The following is an 8,950-nucleotide window of genomic DNA, read 5'->3' as shown; positions in this document are numbered from 1 at the left end:
AAGAGATTAGAGATTTAATAAATCAAATGAAAACAAGCTCTGCCTCACCTCATCCATCGAGAAGAAGTACAGAGATTGCGTTGACCAATTTGGTTGTACAGGAATACCTCTGCTTGAGGATTTTTTCATGCTCTGCGTTATGCTTTGTGGCTCTCAAACATAATTTCACACAAAAGGAACACATAGAAACAAAAATAATAATGACCTAAAACCCAGACAAATGCACAAGAACAAACAAACACAGAGACATGGAAACATAAAAATAGACAAAGACAAAGACATAAGAACAAACAAACACAAAGACATGCAAAACTGTAAGATTTTTGAGATACACAGATCTAGATCTGCAAAACAATAAACAAGCTTGCAAGAGAAGGAAGGAAGCGAGAAAGAATTGAGAAAAGAATGAAAATTGATTCTACAATATTAGTTTTAGAATAAATACATAAAAGCAACTAAGTTAAGCTTAGTTGTACATGCAATAACTAAAGCTAAGTGTGCTTTATCTTATGTTAATGTGTACATGTGCCACATGCAAGCAATAAGTTAACTGGAGCTAATCTAGGTGCATGTACACCAACACCCCCCCTTAAGCATAACTTAGGTGAGTGTGATGCAAAATGAATGAGTCCCGGCAACACGGCCATTTTAGGTACCCATATATAATGCATAAAAAAAAGGAGGAAAGAGAACCTGTCGTATTCTGTTTTGAAGGGGAGGAAAGAGAACCGACCCCTACCCCTTATTGGTGTTATCATGACATGAAGCCGACCACCACGGAGAGAGAACGTCCTCTATCTGCACTCGACTGTACGGCGTAGTGGCCATGTTCGGCCATATAAACGTTCCCTCTGGCTTACATACTCTGAAACCCGTCCGGCCGGAATTCTGTTCTGGCGGTCTTCCATTTGCGTCGTGGTGGACAGTGTGTTTATAAAATGGGGGATTGTCACCACTTTTGCTGCTCCGACTGCCGTTTTCAGCTTTATCCATGCTACTAAATGCACTGCCTGGATTAGAGAACACCGTCTGTAATTCGCTCAAACGTCCAACAACAGCCGGCGACTGTGAAGAATTAGGATCACTTGCCCCGTTTTCCTTCAATTTATCGACCAATTCCAAAACCTTGTTCAGGTTCTCCTGCATTTTTTCTAGGTTTGTTGACATATCTACAACCTGATTTTTAAGGCGCTTCTTTTCCGCCAACAAACTTTGGTAATTGTTCTCCATGTCCTGGAAAAACTTCTGAGTATCAGTTTCCAGCCTGTTAACACGTTCGAGTATATTGCAACGAGAAATTTTACTGACAGGTTGAATAAGATTCTCAATTTGACTGTCACCCGGGCTCATTTGACGCTTTAGATCGTCTGTCACAGGCTCCATATTGGGCAACTGCAAGTAATTATTTTCTTCAAGGCTTTTTCTTTGGACTTGCTCAACCTCCCTTCTCAGAGTTGCTATTTCGATCTTCATGTCCTTCATCTTTTCATTAAAGATTCCATCGTTCTCTATCAGAATACCATAATATTGATTCCTCTCCATGTCGGCTTCCCATTCAGGATGCCCATTTGCTTCTTCATAAGTTTGAGGATCAAATCCATGCATCATATAAGCATGCATGGGCATGGATGGCTCCATAGCTAAGAGTGCTTGCAGATCTTCCTCAAACAGAGGGATAGAGGCAGGATCATCAAGGATATCACTCATGCTGTGCCATTTTTGTGTTGAAGGTGGTCGAGAATCTTCCGAACTACATGCAGAAGTATGATCTCGATGTTCAACAACTGGTGGTCTAACAGGGGTCACAGGAAAAGACTCATCTTCATCAAAATGCTGGTCTGAAGTTTCATCTGCATACTCATCAATGAGTGGTGATGAAAATTTGGTAACAAGTTCATCTACTAGTGCATGCGAAATATCTTCGTCAAACTTTACAATCCTTTCAATAAAGAGCTCTTCAGTGTGGATATCAAGCAATCTGTACCCTTTGACTTCATGAGAATATCCAACAAACATGCATGCTTTGCTTTGAGGCTCCAAAGCATTTCTCTTCTCTGGAGGAATGCGGGCCCATGCTCGAGATCCAAAAATGTGGAAATGACTAACTTTAGGCTGCATGCCAGTCCAAGCCTCAAAAGGTGTTTTTCCATTAACAGATTTATGAGGAGATCTGTTTTGGATGTATGAGGCACAATTAATAGCTTCGGCCCACAATTTCGACGAAAGAGATCTTGCATGCAACATGCAATTAGCCATCTCTTTCAAAGATCGATTTTTCCTTTCAGCCATGCCATTTTGCTGTGGAGTGTAAGGAACTGTATGCCTGCTTCATCACAAAGATTCTGGATATCTTTGTTGACATATTCCGTCCCATTATCTGTGCGGAGTATTTTGATGCGTTTTCCAGACTGATTTTTCGCATGCGCTTTGAAAATCTTTAGATGTTGAAAAACTTTAGACTTGAGTTTCAAGAAGTAAACCCAAGTGAATCTCATGTAATCATCTATAAATGACAACACATATCTTGCTTTGCTCATTGAAAGCACCGGAAATGGACCCATGAGATCACTGTGTACAAGTTCCAAAGGTGAAGAGGCTCTCCATGCATGCCCCTTCTCGAATTTTTCTTATGGATGCTTTCCAAGAGCACATCAATTACAAACACCATCTGAAAATTCAATGGTTGGCAATCCTTTGACCATCCCTTGCTTACTAAGCTGTTGCATATATCTGAAATTCAAGTGCCCAAATCTCTCGTGCCAAATCCTACTTTCTTCATTTGCATGCATAAGTAGCAAAATAGAATCTGATTGAGGAATAAAATCAGAAAATGTATACAAACGAGATTGATCATTTACCTTGCTAGATGCAATCTTCAAATTGGTTTGCATGTCATAAATGCTCACGGAATCTAGGGTAAATTCCACTTTCCTTCTACTGCCTATGTGTGTCATCTGATACACTGAGAGAAGATTCACAGAAAGCCTTGGAATATGCAAGACACTTTCAAAACTTCCATCTTCGAATTGCACTCTTCCTTGTCCAGTTGCTGCAACTGCAGAATTATTCCCCATGAGAATGGGAGGACCTGAGTATGCATGTAGTGAAGAAAAGGAGTCCTTTGAAGAAGCCATATGATGTGAAGCTCCTAAATCGATGATCCATTCTTGTGGTGCAGAATGAAGAGCAATCAAAGCATGCCCGTTACCTCTTGGATTTGGTGCTTTTTCTCCAGACTTCTTCTTAGCATTCTCAGGAATGTGGTCTCCAAGATTGTGTTGTTGAAGTGTCTGCGCCATAAGATCTATAGTCTTCTTCATGCATGCAGATTCAGGATGAAAACCACGGTGGCAATAATTGCACATTGATTTCCCTTTTGTTCCTTTCCTTTCCTTTGAGCCAGATGATCCATCAGGGGGTTTGGGATGTCCTCCCTTTCTTGGATCAGGATCCTTCTTCCCTTTTCCTTTCTGATGGTCTTTGGAATTTTCCTTTCCTTTTGCATGCACAGTAAGTGCATGCGCTTTGGAGTTTTTAAGTGTGCCCATTTTGATGAGCTTATCTTGCTCATGCATCAAAGACTGAATAAAAGAATCCAGTGAGGGCATCTTCCAAGCTGCACCAGTTGCAGATCTGACTGTGTGGAATGTAGAGATGAATACTGCATACTCTGGATCAAGTTTTGATAAAATGGAAAGAATCAACTGATTTTCTTGCTTGGATTTGTCGATCCCGCATCCTTTCAGCTGAACCAACAAGGCTTTATACCTTGTGAAAAAATCTTGAATGTTCTCAAAGTTTCTCGGATCTAATGAGTTTAACTCATTTTCGAGAATGTGACCTTGCATTTCATCCTGTTTTCCAAACAATCCTTCCAAAATTTTCCATACTTCATTTGGAGTTGAACATGATTCAACATGAAATAGCAGTTCCAGAGAAATAGATAAACATAGGATGCCGAAGGCCTCGTCCATGCGATTGAAATATCTTGTTTTCTCCATTGCCGATGTTGGTTCAACTTCCGTTTCCATGGTTATTCGAAATAAGCCTCTACTTCTGAGATGAAGTTGAATCTTTGGCTTCCATTCGAAATAATTATATGGAGTGAGAATTGTCGATTGTGAAAACTCCAATTTAGACTCCATTCTTTGTTGTTGCTTCAATCTTCTGAACCTGCAAATAAAATTGCTTGTGCACTGATTACAAATCCCTGTGCTCGGATACCATGTAAGATTTTTGAGATACACAGATCTAGATCTGCAAAACAATAAACAAGCTTGCAAGAGAAGGAAGGAAGCGAGCAAGAATTGAGAAAAGAATGAAAAATTGATTCTACAATATTAGTTTTAGAATAAATACATAAAAGCAACTAAGTTAAGCTTAGTTGTACATGCAATAACTAAAGCTAACTAAAGCTAAGTGTGCTTTATCTTATGTTAATGTGTACATGTGCCACACGCAAGCAATAAGTTAACTGGAGCTAATCTAGGTGCATGTACACCGACACAGCTAGTCTAAGTGCATGTACACCAACAAAAATGGGAGCGTTGTTTCATAGTGAACACATCAGACTACCACTGCCTCAGAGTAGTGAAATCAAATTCAAACAGAACGTATATCCGGCTGTTCCGAATTTTTCTATTTGTGTTCCCTACTTTTGCGGATTTTTCTGTGTACTCTGCTTTTCCAGTTTTTCATTTTTTGATAACGGTCAAGTTTTACTATTTTTTGAAGTCCTACATATGTCCAACTCCATTTTAAATAAATTGGAGAATGATTTTCGTGGGTGATAATTAACTGATTTTCTCTTGGATTCTTCTTCAACTTAATGGTCATCTTTCTAGATGACAGAAGATTGCATCCAATGCATAATATCGCATAGACAACCGAAATGTTTCATGATCTTCCAGACACTGGGAAATCTGCATCTCCATACAACAACGATCCAATGCATCTGGAGAAAAGAGGACATTCTATGAAGAAAAGAATATTATAAAAAAAATATATTATATTTTAATTATCAATATTCACAATATTTAAAAAAAAAAATTATTTAAGATTATAAATTTATTGTAAAGAAAATATCTAAAAAGAAAACGATTAATAAAATTTGTATTTATAAAATAATTAATAATTTTTTTATAATTTAAATATCATTAGTGAGTTATCTTTTTTATAATTTAGTTATAATTATTTAAAATATAAAAAAAAAATAACATAAAACCAAAGGTATTTATGAATTTTACTAGTTTTACTTATAAGATATTCAAATTTTAAATTTAAGGCTAAAAATTATTGGTATAATCTTTATTTTATTTGAAATTTAAATTTTAACTATTTTTTATTAGAACTTTCTACAAGTTTTAAATAATTTAAAAGTGAAATATTATTTTAGGGGTATAATTTTTTAAAATTAAATTGATATCAAATTACACAATATTAAAATAATTTTTCTAATATAACATTAAAATCTTTTTCTATGGTTCTAGATTGTAAACTATTAAATAAAATTTTAAGTGAAATAGAAAAACCATAAGCTAATTGAATCCATCAATTGTACATGAAAATATCAATAGTGCTTAGTCCGATGGCTCAAGCACTTTGGCAAAGGCTTAGTTATAATGGGTGGGAGGTCTAGTGATCAACCTCCCTACTCCTTCTCTGGCACACACTACTCAACAAAAAAATTTCCCACGGGGTTTTGGATTGACGTTGAATGGGTGCACTGTTAAGGCACTCCTTACGATAGGTCACTAGTTCAAATCCCATGTGGGTGCTTACCTACCAAAAAAAAAGAAAATATCAATAGTGCCTGACTAGAAATACTAGACTTGGTTTGTTATAGAACCATTACTCAATGCTAACAAGTTCTTCCATCCCCAATAGGATGCAATTTAAGGAAAATTTAGTCAAGTAGATATATTTTCATTTTCATTTTAATATTTTAATTGTTATTATACTCGAATATATTCTCAATTTTATTTAAAAAGTTTAGTAGAAATAATCAATTAAATAATTATTTAGTATTTATATCATTATTATAGTCATAATTGGATAGAAATAAGGAAGAAAATTGTTAAAAGATTATTCTATATGTCTTCTCTCAACCTTCTGGAGTAAACATCAAATTCATTACTTCTTGTGTTTCTTCCTTAACTCAAGAGGTACAAGAGATCTTAAGGGGCTCACTTAGTAATGATCAACATCCTCATATAGTTAGTTTTGTTTATAGGCTATAGGAGTCATCAAGTCTAGAAATTGTCCAAACACCTTAACCATCTAACAAAATGATAAATTTAATCTAGTTAATTGGGTTACAATGTGTCTAACCCATATTTCCCATGGGAGCATAGACTTTATGAACTTCACGCTTCCTTTTAGGATAAAATCAAGCAAATGGGAATAACAAATTCTAATCTCTAGAGGTAAAAAAAAGGTAGTAAGTTGCCAAAAAAAATGTAATGATCTACATCCAAAAAGTCTATTGTTTGTTACTCATACTCCCCTAATAGGAACCTCATTTTAGAAGCTTCTTCATCATTCATGGAACAAAATAATCCCTTGTAACATTCTTAATTTAATGGGGGAAGAGACAAGGATTAAGGATATGGGAGAACAAATGAGGAGGCACTCATTAATAGTGCATCTTATTGTATGATCAAGTTTAGTACTCCATAATATTGTCTTCCATTTCAAGAGAAAATAGAGGAGGACATTTTGTCTCTTAAACCTCTTTGATTTAAGAGAAATTATCATTGCATGTATAACTGTTCCTACCCTGGGAAAAAAAAATACCATTATGCTAATCAGAAGCACATGGTGGAAGTATCATTATATCGCCTTCATTTCCCATGAATATCTCCCTATTTCTCCACAAAATGGAAAAGGATCTTGTGAAGGAATTCTAGACCATGTCAAGATCTAGCTTCTTAGCGGTTTTCTAAGACATCTTTTCTCTACGAGGATACATCCCATAGATGTAAAGATGAAGAACACACATTTTCCCTATTTGAAGCAACAATGAACACATACATGATGTTAGGTGTAAATATTCCCCATGTAGTTGGATTTGAAACATATAAAGTTGATGACTTGAAGCTTTTAATATAGAAATATATTGTAAAATCCTAATATAATATGGGAAAGATAAAAACAAATCATGAGTTTAATTCAACGATCATGAAATAAACAAATTATATAATTTAGTAAATTAAAAAGGAATCTTTCTTCTATCAATTTACCTTGGTATTAGAAAAAGATGGAAAACAGGTTGGTGGTAAAAAATATGAAGCACAAGACCATGAGAAACAACATATCAACTAACTCCATGGTTGTTGTAGTCTCACTAGTGAACATCAAATACATTTCTGTTTAAATATATGCATGTATATTTTTCTACCACATGGGGAAAATAAATAATGAAAAAATTTAAACAAAATGTTAAATATTTAGTATGCCTAGTCACAAACATCATTATATCATAAATGCACTAAAATTCCTTATGAGTAGTCCAACACTATGCCCTGTTTTCATAAATAAAAATAAGGTTATACTAGTATATTTGAAACAACATCGAAAATAAAATTTTCATAAGATTATACCTAGACATTGCAGGCATTTTGACATGGATGTATAACTCAATAAAGAGGTATAAATGAAGTGGCAATAACTATGACAAATGAAATGGTGATCACATCCAATTATGGAAGGACATAATCCCAATTGTCAACTTAGAAGGAACCAATGCTTACATGGAAACTCTCTTAACTAGTTGAAGGCCAGTGGCACTGAGAAAATTGTTGTTATATCCCTCTAGAATAGAGATGGGGTCTCAACTAGCTGGCTGCACCTGGACATCCTGACAAATCTCGAACCCCTTCGGCCAATTTTTTTCAATATTTTGTAAGGATATGCTCAAGTTGCCACTGCCAAGTTGGATCGACAAATTTGGACAGGATGCAAGAGAAATATGTACTTAGCCAAAGATGGGTATACTATGCTGTTAAAAGATTCCACGCATTTTTAGCCAAGCCGACTTTGGAAGAACATATGGAACTCGTCCACGGAAAAGTATTGATTGCAGAAAACTTAAAGAAAATGAACATTTATGGGCCTTCACATCATGCCTTATGTGAACAAGCAGAAGAGCACATTCCACATCTTTTTAGAAAATTCTCTTATGCTTTAGAAGTATGGAAACATGCTTTTTATGCACTAGTATGCTTGGTATGCACTAGGATGCATAAATTAAGATTGAACACCAAATCCTCCGATCAGAATATAAGACATTCTAATCGTTTCGAAACAATCATAGCATTATTTAGTATGTTTACTTGCTTTTTCTCCTCGAAAGGTTCACGAATTCTCCTCGAAAGGTTCACGAAAATAAATTTTTGAATTTGGTTAATAACTCTTCCAATGAGTTACATTTACAAAATTTCCATTCTTTATTGATTTCTATACTTGCTATTTCTATTCAAGATATACACGGAGGTTTTCCATAATCATAAAATTTCCAAAACGGATAAAGTGTTTATGAGTTGCATAGGGTTTTAAATTTTAATCTTTATCTAAATGGTATCTATAAGTTTTAAGCATAACTCATTTCATTCTTTTCTTTAAAGACCTTACCTAAGATCAGTACCTCGAGGGATCAGAAAAGGGGCATAGACCAGACCTTACTGATGCTAAAGCGCATTTCAGGACCTACAAGCCAGGAAAGTGAAGGTAATCTCTATTTGATTAAGAAACTTTACAAACCGATTTTAAAAATTTTAATTTTAAATTGGAGATTATTATTCATAAGTTATAAGTCAATTTTTTTAAAAATAACTCTATATATATATATATATATATATATATATATATATATATATATATATATATATATATATATATATATATATATGTATGTATATTATTTTTATAATAAAATTAAAAAATATATTTC

The sequence above is a fragment of the Pinus tabuliformis genome, chromosome 7, assembly GCF_031772625.1.
Source record: "Pinus tabuliformis cultivar Carrire ecotype Pingquan chromosome 7, CPIR1, whole genome shotgun sequence".
Lineage (NCBI taxonomy): Eukaryota > Viridiplantae > Streptophyta > Pinopsida > Pinales > Pinaceae > Pinus > Pinus tabuliformis.
This window is presented reverse-complemented; position numbering follows the sequence as displayed.